Source organism: Serinus canaria, chromosome 5 (assembly GCF_022539315.1).
Source record: "Serinus canaria isolate serCan28SL12 chromosome 5, serCan2020, whole genome shotgun sequence".
NCBI classification, from domain to species: Eukaryota; Metazoa; Chordata; class Aves; order Passeriformes; family Fringillidae; genus Serinus; species Serinus canaria.
In genome coordinates this window covers 44,929,190-44,943,414 of record NC_066319.1, presented here as the reverse complement: position 1 = coordinate 44,943,414, position 14,225 = coordinate 44,929,190, and the positions used below count along the sequence as shown (strand labels likewise).

The following is a 14,225-nucleotide window of genomic DNA, read 5'->3' as shown; positions in this document are numbered from 1 at the left end:
TCACAAATACCATCTGCCCCATCACTCTTTACTGTGAAGCCCACACCTCATTTTATGGCACACACAGGCTTCCTCATGAGAGAAAACTGGGATCTCTCTGCAGCACTTTCACACCAGCTAGACTCTACCTGGCCTGTCTGAGGGCTGTTTTCAGGCAATCACAAACGATGGCTTGCTACAGGGTTCACATACCAGTTCCGTCATTTCAGTATTTCCAAAATGCAGCCTGTAACTGCTGTGTGGCAAGGACTGTGTGTGCCCAAGTATCTCTTCATGCTGCAGTCATGATGTTAGAACCAGAGAAGTATAACTTACAGCCTTGTGCACACCTGAACCCAAATATGTAATGTCTTTTTATCTTCTTCCAGAGATTTGTTCTGATAGAGTTTCTCATGGATATCAGACTTCTGGCACTGCACTGGCTTTTTTTTTTAAATTATATTCATAACCATGATCAAACCATTCCTTTCTGATGGGAAGGAATGAATACAAGCGAGCCAGACTCTTCTCAGCAGTGCTCAGTGACAGAACAGGAGACCATGGGCACAAGTTAAGCCACATCAAATTCAAACTGAACACAGGATTTTTTTTTTTTTTTGGTTTCTTTGTATTGTAAGGGTGGTCAAACAGTGGTAAAGGTTGCCCAGAGAGGTCATGAGACTCCATTTATGGAGCTCTTTGAAATCCAGCTAGACACGGTTCTGGGCATCTTGTTCCAGATGACCTTGCTTGAACAGAGGCATTGGACTAGATGATATCAAGAGGCTGCTCCAAACTTCAACCATTCTGTGATTCAAAACCAGTATTCAGCTGCTCTTTAAATTCAGTTGGCACATGCCCTGTCATCCTGTGTACATTTGCATCCAACAATCACTTTGCCTCTTGTCTCCTTGCAGTGCTGCCAGTGGAGTGCCAGGAGCCCAAAGTGTGTTGTACCACTCTATGCATGGCATCTCAAAGGTACCTAATTCCTACCTCTGCTGGTGCATAGAAGTGCTTCAGTACTGAGAAGCTTCAGAACCTGGGTACAGAAGATCACAAACACGGGATTTACACTGTGTTACACTCAGGTTTTAGAAACAGGGATTCTTTTGTTTGTCTGTCCTGATTAAACCTGGTATGTGACCTGAGAACCACTGTGGGGATCAGCTATCTGAGTTCAACACCAGCTTTCTATGAAATGCAGCTGGAAAAAGAGTATGCAGTGGCATGTTATCTCTGCAATAGCTTAGTGGTTCTTTCTGTCAGGGAAGCCAAAAGTTAAATTCTTTTCTCAGACAGAGATATTTAAATCCAAACCTTTTGCTGCCCCAAAGCACCAGCTACAAAACTAGTCTATGGCAAAGTGGAAGCATTCTTCAATTTTCCTGTTGAAATTACTCAAGGCACTTAAAATAATCCATACTTCATTGTATCAGACCTGGAGGATGACAAGCTGGCCTAAAATCAGAAATTTTTGCTTGGAGGCACAGCCCTTACCTAAGAGTTTGTCTTCTAAAGCATCTACCTCAAAGTAGACTACCGCCATGTTATTGGGGTATTCCTCTGGGAGGCAGGAGCTGTGAGTAGAAATCCTAACTAGAAAGATATAATTAAGACCTTGCAGCACCAGAACTGAACCATACTGCTCTGCAAAGACTTCCCTATTGTGGTGACCATGAACTCTGCATGCCAGGTGTGAATGTTGCAGCAGATGTTGAATTCTGCAGCTGCAGGGAGGAAATCTGCACTGTGGAAGGTGCACACTTAAAAGGCAGGAGTTGCAACAGTAAATGACAAGTGCCTAAAGCACTTGATCATTCTGGATCATGGCTTTGGTACCTTTACTTCCAGTATGTTTCCCACATCAGAGCTGAGGAACTTCATCAGAGTTGCCCATGGAGGAATGAGAGAGGAAATGATGTTGCAGTGTGGTATTGCTGTATTTGCTTTTTCAATGGGCTCTAGTCATTAGTGTTGTCACAGCCTTGGAAATTCACTCAAAAAAGATATCTGAAGGAATACCTCTTCCTTCCTGTGCACACAAACATACACAAGCAGAGTTTTTTTGATGATGCCTTCAGATAAACAGCCATCACAAAGCCTCAGTTTCATTTTATCTCCATTTTAGCTCCAGGAAAAAAATTGCTGCTTCTGCCTGCAGCCTAAACAATTCACTTTGCTGCCAAGTGCCATCTCAAAAAGAGGAACAGTATAAACTAATTTCATACCTATTCAGTTCAATAATAGGTATTGTTCTAACTATACCGCTAGTGATAAGAGACAGAACAGCTTATTTGCCATTGCTAAGCAACTGTTAAAACAGTGTGTAAAATTCAGCCAGCTCTAATGGGCTGATAGAAATCAGTGTCTGAAGTTCTTGTTTGCATTAGGAAGTCAACAATAATTGTCCTTCTCTATTAACATGCATTTAATCTGGCTGCATCAGATTCAATCAGGATTCTGTCTTAATGGCATTTGGAATGGTCTGCTCTCCCTTAGAAAAAAATATTTAACCATAACGCATTGACCTGCTTTAATCCTCTTGTTTTGTTTTGATGCAGTGATGAAGGCAAGACAGGAAAAATAAGGTAATATGAAACGCTGCAGAAATAAAAGCTGATGGTGTGAATGGTACCAAGTGGTAAGGCAGAATCAGAGGTACTTAGATATGGTTCCATCAGTCACAAGATGGCATTTGAGTCTGAGATGCAAAGACATCTGCAAACCCCCTATACATTTGGAGAAACAGAATTTGGGCAAGACAGATGTGCATAAAACCATGGGGTTTTTTTACAAGCTTAATTTATGAGTTCAGATTTTAGTAATTTCTGTACATCATTTAGGAGAAGGGACTTTGGGGGTTCTGATCATGCCTTACTGAGATAAGGAATGGACAAATGAATAAATGCAAAGGAAGAAATGTTGCACAAGAGGCTCCTGCATTCATAAGCACTGCTTTGTAGCTGCAGAATTATTTCCGTTACCTAAAAGGAGAATGCATTATTATGAGAGGATGATACCTCCTCAGATGCTCTGTTCCCTGTGTGAAAGTAAAGATGCATAAGTAATTAACGTTGCATAAGCAGAGGGACTGAAGACTGACTGATGCTGGAGCTGGAAATCTGTACTGGTACTCAACACAGCTCCACTGCTTTTACCTGTACATAAACATATGATTAACACTTATGCCTGTCAGCAATCCCATCACATTCATCAGAACCACCACTGTTTCCTGTTAAGTAGAAGCTTAAATGCTCGGTTGTCACAAGTTGAGAAAATCAGAACTTTGTTTCATGCAGGTGAAACAACATTGCCTTGCTCAGCCCACTGTGCCTCACGCCATGACTTGCAAGAGACAGATCTTGGTTTAACAACAGAGGAATAAGTGCTTTGAAAGACAGACTTCAGCCAGTGCCTGAGTCAGAAACTAACTTGTCACATAATGATATGAAAATGTGGGGTAAAAAGTTGAGAGCGTCCCTGTGTGAAGCTTTCGGCAGTGTCTGAGTCACCACAGGACATGAGAAAGCTGCCGGCAATGGCATGCAAAGCAGGCTGGAGCTGAATTCTCCTGTTATGTAACTCCTACGTTAGCATCTTCTCTGTTCCATATATAAACCCAGAAAATATTAAAAAGCTGTTGCTGAAAGCACTGCTTTTATTTATTCATTTGTATGAGCCAAATGTGACTTAAAACATTAGATATTTTCCACACAAGCTTTAGTACAGGACCAGACACTTTCTTTGCTGGAATTGATGAGACCGTTTATTTCTGGGCTCATTAAAAGGATGTGTGCACCCCCTAGCGTATAAGAATTTGCAAGAAATCAGGTTCTTCTAATAGCATTAGCTAAATGAGGATGTTTAATATTAAGCCATAATAAAATTCCCCTGTTACAGTCTTAAGTAATTTCAAGAGAAAGAATCATAAACTCAAAGATCATCTTAGGTGCAATCTCTCATGTCCCTGACCTCAACAACTGTAGGGCCTGAAAATGAGTTCTACTGAGTTGGATTTTTATCTCACTGGAAGATATCAGGGAGTTAGAGTTCAAAAATCAGATTGTACTGAAACCAGAGAATCAAATCCAGACCTTCCTGAGACTCAGGGATGTTGCATCCAGCATCAGAGCCCATTAGTGAGATAATGCCTGTAGTTCTATTTCACTGAAGGACAGATTTCTTTGGACTGAACTTTACTCCAGTTAACAGAAACTGGAAATGAGAGGCAGGCACTTAACTGCTCTCTAAGAACTACTGCCCAAATTGTCACAGGCATGCAGACCTCTCAATTCTGACAGAGGGCCACATCCTGCTGTTTGGATCTAGGTCTTTAAACACTTCGGAAAAAAATTCTTACAGTTGTGGATTCCTTTCTCATTGTTCAGATGTGACTTCACTTCTGGTGTTAGACAAGGCAGACCTGTCCCTGAGATGAACCAACTGAACTTCCCTTGCTGGGACACAGAGTGGCAGTTCAGCTCCCTGTGTCCCGTGTGAGTCTGGAGCCTGAGTAAAGCCCAGGTGCTCCTGGAACCAAACCAAACCCAAGTGCTGGCTCCTGGCTGTTGAGTGTGGAAGGGGAATGGTTTATGGGGGCACTTTCTGGTGGGACTGGCACTGACTTTTGAAGATTCACTGTGTGACCCAGACCTCTGCAGCACAGGCTGGTAAGTGCTGTTTGCTGCCTGTCACTCATGTGGGCAGGCTCTGATCTGACCAAACTACACACATGTATTCTCAAGAATTCCCCTGCTCAGCCCTTTGCTGAAAACAGGATTTCACCATTTCCCCTGAGGTGTCCAAAACCCAATCACTGCAGCCTTGGCAAATGTCTGACAATCAGAAATATGATACTGCCAAGGAAAAAAAAGCAGACTGTTTCATCAACCAAGCAGAATGAAATGTAAAAAGCAAATAAACTGCATAAATGATGAAAATTCGATTAGATTTTTAAATTTACTTTCATTATCTAAGTAGTTTCTTGTAATAAATGTATTCCAAAATAAGACTTTCAGCCAGTGGTATTTACTATATTAAAACCAGACTGATTTTATTTACTGTACTATGCTTGTTAGCTCCTCCAAGCCACTTTATTCTGTAATTTTAAATTAATTCTTTGGGCTTTCTTTCAAAAAAAAGAAACTTGGCTTTTTGACAGAATAGTCCTTAATAAGTCACAACCAAGAAACTGCCAGGAGCTGTGATGATGACTTCTGTCAGGTATTCTTTTCTTCCAGAGCATGGAGTCATCGTGACATTAATGAAGAGTTCTTTGTGTCATTTGTATAAATAACAGTAATAATGTAATATATAAAGAAACCCCAGCATATCACTGCTGAGGGTTCCCAAAGAATTATATTTCAAGGTTCAGTAGTACCAGTGTGATATAAAGCAGGAGCATGGTATAATACGAACAAGATTTAAAAATTACATGAACAAAAAGAAAATTGTACTGGCATGTGCAGGTGTCAATTTTAAAAGCAACTCTCCACCTACTTTAGAAGCTAGTTACTTGCAGGCTTTCTTTTTTGTTTAATTAAAATCCCAGATCCTTCCATACAAATTAATTTCTTGTTGGAGCCTTTCTTTTTTACTATCATTCCAGATACTCAGTACTGCGATTTTTGTGGGACAAAATTCCAGCTGGAAAACTACTGAAGTTCACAAGCTCTTCACTGTAATTAAGAAAATGCTGGTACCACGTGTCTCATTTCTAAGAACAGAAATAAAAAATATTTCCTTCTTCAGATTCCACTGAAGTTGGGCTGTGATTTTACTGCTTGGTCCTGCTTGATTCTTTCAGTGGCTTATGAATACAGGACTGGGATTCCTGGTCACAGGCTGCAGAAATGTTAAAAGTTAGGTTGAGGTTCAGATGCAGCTTGATTTGGAGATGATGGTCATCACTCTCACAGCTTGTCTGAAATGAGTTGGTGCAGAAGACATGCATTTTGGATAGTGCTGCAATGCAACAGATGCTGCTATTGACAGTAAGCAAGCAGGAGCAGGAGACTGCTTGAAGTTTCAACAACTGGTCCCAGTGAACAATTGAATTCTTTTCCCACCTGAAATTGAGATGTTTTAGCAGGACAATATGATGGTATTGGTACAGAGTCTGTTACTGGGATATAGAGCTCCTAGATTTTTGACTAGAATAGCCCCAGGGCTCTAAATTAGACACACAAAACCAATGCAGATAGGAATCAAGAAAAACTTTTATTACATATAAAAAGAAGTCTTGTTCAAGCCAGCAAAATCTACCCATCACACCTGTCATTTTTTCACAGGAGGATGTCAACATAAAATGTAGGTAGAGAAGTGTGACACACAGCTTTCCAGGGATTCAGCTGAAATCAAACAAAGGAATGGAAGATGTGATAATTCCCCTGCTCCAAATAGTGAAAATAACTGAGGAATTTGTAGCTAGGACATGGTTTGCCACGAAATATACTGGCTACATTGAAATTCCATATAAAGTGAAATGGGCCTTTCTTCTTGGGGCTCTGAAAGAGACTGTCACACTTTTCTGGTCTTCCAATAATGCCAATGTTGTTTACATAGGAATGTCAGAGTGAGTTGTTTCTACTCCCTGCAACTGTGTAAAATTAAAGTATAGATGAAACAGATCTCTGTTTCATCCAGGACTGTCTGAGATCATACTCAAAATGTTAATGTTTTTTTATTTTTAGGAAACCTCAATCCTACTTGTTGTTGGTTAGATACTGAATTTAAATTAATAACCTGTTCTTGTCCCTTTTGAATATCTAATATGATATTTTATATGAATGTTGAGTTGTGTATGAATATTGTTCATATTTCCTGCTTCAAAAAGGCTGAAGGATTGAAACTTTTGCAAAGATGCAAACACTTGGTCATATTTCCCAAAAGCCTCACACAGCTATTATTCCAAGTGGCATCACCTTAAAGTCTTGGAGAGAAAGCACTGTGGATAATGCAGTTTGGCAAGTCAGTGTAATATTCACTGCATTACCTTGACGTGGTTTAATGGAATGAGAAGCATGCACTGTGTGTCAAGGAAAATTACCTGGTGACCCTTGCTGTAGCTTGATGCCTGTTCTTAACTGGATAGCTATGAAATGGTGTGGAAAATCTTATATGAACTCCACTCCTCCTGGCTCTGTCCCATAGGAAATTCATTTCCTATCAGCTTGTCTATTAAAAAAAAAAAAAAAAAAAAAGCTTGCTCTGGTGTATTCATTTGCTACAGTATTATTTCAAACACACAACAGAACTGTCTGTTCAGCCTTCCTCCTAGCATACCCCCTGATGGAAAGATAAACCAATAATGGAAGTGAATACAGAAAAAAGTAAATGTAGGGAAACGCAAAAGATACTTACTTTTATTGTGATGAGAAGCTAAGAGACTGTCGGAGTCCCTTTTTGCAGGAAGCAATCTTGGTCTGCTCTCAGGAAATTCCTTCTTTCCTAAGAAAACAGATTTACAAAGTGAACTTTTTAGCTGTATAATATAAGGGAACTAAATTTTACCCCCCCCCCTGCATTATTACCCCCCTAGATTAATTGTGAGTGACAGCTGGGAAATTAATTTAATGTTCTTAAAAGACAGTGGATAATGTCAAAGTCCTCTGTTGATTCACTTCAGAAGAGGCATGTCCTCTTCCAAGGACCTCACCCCAAACCAAGGGATCAAATTGGTAAGCAGTGTGCAGGGCAGATCATTTTATTCTTTGGCTCATCTGTTCTGACTGCCAGGAAGATTCCCAGTCAGTGCCATCCCCCATATGTGCACACAGACATGCAACCACCCAACTTCCCACTTAAAAGTTGGTTCTTTCCTTGCTTGGGTGGAGAATGTTGGCAACTGGTTGGGGCAGATCTCTGGAGCCTCACATGCTGATCCTGTAAACACATCCTTTTGGATTTGTGCAATGAAACTTATTGGTCAGACTTCTGCAGCAGGGTTCCAGCAGGACCCTTCTGCTTTGGTACCTCACTTTCTGTGGGAAAGAGGAAGCTAGGTGCCATGTGCTGGGAGAATGCAGTGCCATGTACTGGGAGAAAGAAGTGCCATGTACTGGGAGAATGCAGTGCCATGTACTGGAAGAAAGAAGTGCCATGTACTGGGAGAATGCAGTGCCATGTACTGGGAGAAAGAAGTGCCATGTACTGGGAGAATGCAGTGCCATGTACTGGGAGAAAGCAGTGCCATGTGCTGGGAGAAAGCAGTGCCATGTGCTGGGAGAATGCAGTGATGCTGTGCCATGCACTGCTGCCCCCACCCACAGCCTCCTGCTGGGCTCCCAGCCCAAGCCACGCTCAGGAGCAGGAGCAGTCCATGCTCCATGGCACTGGCAGGGCTGGTTAGGTGTCACTAGACCTAGGCTCAAAGCTTCCAAGAGCTGGAAAGCTGCGCACTGGCACCTCTGACACAACAAGGGCTAGCATGCCACTCGAGAACAAGGATGCTATTTTGGCAGCATGTTGGACTCGTTAGGTGGGAGTGTCAGTGCCTGAAAAAGGTGGAAAACAGTAAAGAGACAGGCCCTCAGTACCTCCCTTTGATGTCTCTGATAACATGAAAGGCAGCCTATGCCACTGTTCTGGTACAGTGACATTAAAAAAAGGAAAAAAAGAAATGGAAATCATGGACCATAGAGGAGATCCCTGCAATTTGGCTGTGCTCCTGATGCACAAAGCTACTTTTCTGGTTTCTCCCATTAGCCCAGCTGCAATATGTGCAGAGGCAGATTATGTATCAGGCCAAAATATTAACGTTCACAGCATTAATGCTTTGGAGCCTTTAAAATGAAGAGCACTAACAGAAAAATCTTTTCAATCCTTTCATATAAAATCCCATCATTCTGAACTGACAAAAATAAATGCAGTGAACTTTCAGTGATATTGCGCCATATAAAAGGGTTATTAAAAATGTATTTGAAGGACTAGCTTTGTCAATACTAATGCACTGAAGAAAGGGAGGGCTTCCACTTCAGGCACTGATATACAGACTTAGGGAGGGAGTGATTACTTCAATAACAGATTCTGATAGCTTTAAGTTGGACAGCATTTTTAGACTTCATATGCAAAGAATTGCCTTCAGTTATAAAAAGATGAGCTACTTAGTAATATTGAGGTGAAATAAGAATATGTGTTTAAAGACATTCTGCCACGTAGATATTGGTTTGGCTCTGAAAATGTGTTTGAAAGATAGGGTGGGAGAGATAAAAGCAGTGTAGAGAAATAGAAGAGTACTGGTAGGAATGTAAATGATTTATTGGTTTATTTGTTGATTCTTATTTCCATAGTAATCAGAAGAGTTTTTAAAGATGATCTGTACATTCTCTAAATTGTTATGAACATAGCAACAAAGTGCCAATGCATGAAAGTTTTAAAGCACAATTGCCTTTGTGTACTTTGAGAATTGGGTCCACTCTCTTATCTTGAACTCAGACACCTCGAACCTTGCCACTCATTTTGGACTAAATAGCTATTTGATCAAGATTCAGTATTACTACAATGGGGTTTTTGTCCCTGTCTTCCAAGACCAAATGAAAACCAGTCAATCTTGTTTCATGCATGTAAATGAACCTAGACCAAAACAATAACAGACAGAAAAAGCCAGTATTTCAAACCTTTACATTCAGTCATTTAGGATGATTATAAGGAGTAAGAATTTATTTTAAATTATAATTGTGGGGTTTTTTTTGATAATGCTCCCTCTGAAGAATACTGAAAACACTCTACTCCTCCCATTGGTACATGCTGCCACTTCCAGTTTTGTTCTCCTCAAGTATTACAACTGGTGTATTTCTTTTGGTGTTCGAGGGAAGATGAACATCTTTGACGCCAGGAGTCAGTCCCTGATGAAGTGAGAAGGTAAGTGCCAAATGCCTCAGCTGTGCTAACAGCTCTCACACAGGTTTTGTACAATCCTGTCTTTCTGAGCCTCAGCTCCTCAGGGAGCTGTGTTCTGTATTTCTTTCTTTTCAGTGCACAGTAGTCTCCTTTTCCCAGGTTAATTGAATGAATGGAATGCCCATTAGCTCTTGAGGCCTGTGTGTCTTAAGGATGCAAGGGTTTTAAATAATAAACCCAGTACAACTGTTCTTGTTCAAAGAGGGTCCCTTTGAACTACAGCTGGAATGTCTGGCAGCTCCTGCCCTAGTGGTGAAAGGTCCATCCCCATCAGGACTTTTCTGAAATATTTTCTGGCTGTTCTCCTTAGCAGTGATGTGAGGTAGCAGAAGAACACAGCAGGCGTTTAAGAGAACAGTATGGTAACATGTAACAAGTGTTCATAAATTATGTTTTTGTTTGCTTTGGGGCTTTTTGGGTGTTTGGGGCTTTTTAAAAATAATGTTTAAATATGTTCTGGACTTCTGTGCTCTAATGCACTTGCATGATAGTCTCCAGCAGGGATTTCATTGACTTTTCCAAGTTCATAGATGGGCATGTGGTAACTCTGGCTGAGCATGAAAAGTGGCATGGGGGAAAAAAAGTTGCATGCATGGTCTGTTGCACGGCAATGGTATTTTTCTGTTTTCCAGGGTGTGACAACTAATCATGACAATATTATCTTAATAGCAAATAATTTGTAGACCTGTAGTTTGTTACAATGTAGTGCTCTTAAACTTCTACTGCTTTACACATGTGCAGATAGGACATGCACACACCATCTAGAAAAGCATTAACACTGCCACCGGCAGTCATCACAGTTTGAAAAGTCTGCAACCTGGCTTAGTATCAAGCAAATCTCAGAGGAGACATGTCCCCAAAATAACACAGCAAATAATGTATGATTAATACACCCATATGTAATTTTAGCAGAAATATCTTGGTCATGATGACTAGAAATAGAACCTACACTTTCTTGTTATTTCCATAGTAGAGATTTGAGATGAAGTGCTTAGTGGATACAAACACTTAATCTTCACTGAATATTTTCAGAATACTTCAAATATACATGCATGCAGTGAGTATCATTCAATGGAGAAAATGGACCTGCCCCCTGTTTTTCTGTTGACTGTATCTACTATCCAGCTGCTGCATGGAGCTTTGTTGTATCAATCAGCCATAACTTTTCAGTGTTTATTTCAAATTTCACTGACAGTAGTTATTAAAAAATATCAGGGTGTTAATGTGAGAAGATACTTTGAAGGAAAAAATCTTTGGGGAGAAATCACATATTAACACATCTGGTGCCCGGGATACTGCAGATCCCGATGCTGCTGTGGACTTTGAGGTTTATTTCCATAGTGTAACGTTCTTTGTTTCAAGATTTTGTTAAACCAAGCCAGGTTTACGAGCTCCCCCACTGTATCCCTTTCCCATCAAAGTCTGAATTCTATATAAAGAGATATTAGTACAGAATGAAGACAGACCCCTGAATATAGCTTTCTGAAAGGCATATGGCTGCAACAATTTTATCTGCCATGAAGTTAAAAAAAATGTTCAGGTCATTCATAAGTGATCTTGGAATAAGAGACCTCTGGCTAATGTGTGCTGTTAGCAACGATGACACTGGACACGAGCAGTACACTTACATGAGTCCAACAGCATGGCTGCCTTCCACCTTTTTAGCTGTCAGCTGAAGCTGCTGAGCTCTATGACCTCTGTTAAAGTTGACCTGCAGGCACCAGGTGAGAGAATTACCTAGAAATCCTCTCTAGGGCCCATGCTCAGCGCTGTAGAGTGTCACTCAACAAGTGACGCTCAGAGGCCCCGGGCAGCACCTCTGCCCTCAGCAGCCTTGCTCAAACTTCCTAAGAACCCAACCCCCGCAGAAAAAAACCACCCTTTGTTACGACAGGGTTTTTTTACTCTTAGCCAGTACAGATCAGGCTGTATGTCAGACATGCGCCCACCCACCCCGTATTTCTCCTCCGGTGCGTTTTGCTGGCTCGGCCGGACGCGCTCATTCCAGCAGCTTTATTTGCCGCTATTGCAGCGGGCCCAGGGACCCTCCCGCGGCCCGGGCTCTCCCACGCAACCGCGGCGGCCTCCGGGCAGCGCCGGGAGCGGCGCCCCGGGGCTGGCGGGCTAGAGGCGGAGAAGGGCGGCGGGCAGGGTGTCCCGGGGGAGAGGGCACAAACAGGGCGGCGGGAGGGCTAGTGCCGAGTTCCGGCAGTTCATCGGCGGGCCAGGAGCGGCTCCGGCGGGCCGCGGGCTCCCCCCGCCGGCGGCGGCCAGGCCGCTGTGCAGGGCGGGCCCTCAGGGGCCAGCGGTGGGCGGGGGCTGCCGGCGCGGGGCCCGGGGCGCCCGGCAGGGGGCGGCGAGGAAGACCAGGACTAGTCTTAGACACAGCCAGGACCAACTGAGAACGGCGGCTCCATAGCTCAGTGGTTAGAGCACTGGTCTTGTAAACCAGGGGTCGCGAGTTCGATCCTCGCTGGGGCCTTAGGATTTTGCTTTTATTTTTTTTTTTCAGAGTGGCACAGCTTTTGACTGCACCCACGACTAACACGCCCGATTTTGGGTATTTTTGTGGCGGCGGCGGACTAGAGCATGCGTGCAGGCTCCGGGGGCTTCCTGTTAAAGGAAACGCTTTGGAAACAAATGCGGTCTGTAAAACGCATGTTAACATTACCGGCGGTCGCCAAATTGACTAATGGCTGTGCTTCGTGCCGGCAGGGGAGTGTGGGGGGGAACAATAACCTCTTTGGGAAGCAGCGTGGGAATGGCTGAGGAAATATTTGCACAGCTCGTCACAATTTTCCTGATGGCAGCTTTGGCAAAATACTGTTAGGGGTTTAAAAGGAACAAATTGCCCCTGAGTGGAGAATAAGCTGGACAGGATTATCTGAATCTTCACAGCTTGTCAGGCAAGCCAGGCTGTTGGGTTTATTTCTGTGCTGGAGGCTGGACAGCGGAAGTGTAATGATTCTTTGCACCTTCCCCCCCTTTTAGGTTACAGAAAGAGCTAGAAAGCCCCACACAAATCGCCTTGAGCACAGCACTTCAAAGATAGGCATTTGGGTTTTTTGTTCAGATACCTCGTCAGCGGGGTGTTTGGTTTCCAGCCCCGCAAGCACAGGAGCAATCGTTAACGCCATCAAAGAGGGCAATTTCGCTCCGGTGAGGGGGAAGGCTCGGTCCGTGCGGGGCTGCCGCCGCAGGCTGCGCCTCAGGGCGCCTCAGGTGTCGCGAAGACGCGTGGGCTGCCTCGGGGAACTGCAGCCCCTGCTATACCCTCACAGCTCCTATCCCATCTTCTCTCCAGCCGCCTTCCTCTGCTGAGCGGAGATCAAAGCTGTGAGGTTAGGATGCATGCGGCTGGATAAATTGCCGTGGTGTGGGGAGCAAGGGGCTACTTCTCCCTTATGACTGAAGTTGTGCTATGCCACGAGGCACACATTTGAATTTGCAGTGCTTGGGGTACTTACACATAAGAGTTTGCAAGGAGTAATGACTCCTTGTTTGTTACACTGCCTCCCCACCCCATCTGGGAAAACAGTGCTTGATCCGAATCTCATTTTTACCACCTGACTACCGTCCTGCACGATTCCTTTGTTCAGCAGTCTTCCCAGAGACCTTGTGACAGATCCATCGAGGTGGTGCTAAAACCCATTTCTTGGGAGGACCTGTCCTCTCCGGGGGCTCTGGTCGGGGCTGGGTACAGCGTTCCTGCGTTGGCACGGAGCCCGCTCTGGCCAGGACCATCCAGGGCATTAGCGGATGCCTGGGATGGTACAGATGGCCTGCAGAAGTCACACGTGTACTTCAGGAGGCTGCGTGGACTGCTTCGTCTCTCGCAGGATCCTCCAGAACGAACACACAGGAGCTCCTCAAGCGCTGGTCCCGGCACAGCCCAGGGCGTCAGTGTCCGGCTGCAGGCCTTCAGCCGCGGGAGGGAAGAGCGTGCACCAAGGCTTGGCTTGCAGGCTTCCCCACGTACGGACAGGGCTCAGCTATTCCCGTTCGCTGGAGCTACACGTGTGAGCTGCCACGGGTGCTTTCCGGAATGCTCGGCGTGCCCTGCTCGGTGGGGCTGTGCCCCGTGTCAGCACTCGAGCGGCGCTGCCCCCGCCGGCCTGCCACACGGAGCCGCGGGCCTGCCGGGCCCCGCGTTACATAAGCGGCGGAACGCGGCCGATGCCGCCGAAGGCCTCCAGGGGGAGAGCCAGCCCCTAGGAACGGGAGGGCGGGAGGAAAGCCGGGGAGCCTCTCCTCCGAGCGGGCGGGGCGCCCCCGGCCCGGGCCGTGGTGCCGGGCACGGCTGCGGCGGGAGCGCGGTGCCCACAGTGCCGGGCGGGCGCAGC

General features: G+C 44.4%; 1 non-coding gene across 1 annotated transcript; it reads left to right on the top strand.

Annotated features, from left to right (window-relative positions):
- Window positions 1-12,291: 12,291 nt before the first annotated feature.
- On the top strand, window positions 12,292-12,364 carry TRNAT-UGU (transfer RNA threonine (anticodon UGU)). The gene has a single exon. It is a non-coding gene; the product is annotated as a tRNA-Thr (tRNA).
- Window positions 12,365-14,225: the final 1,861 nt, after the last annotated feature.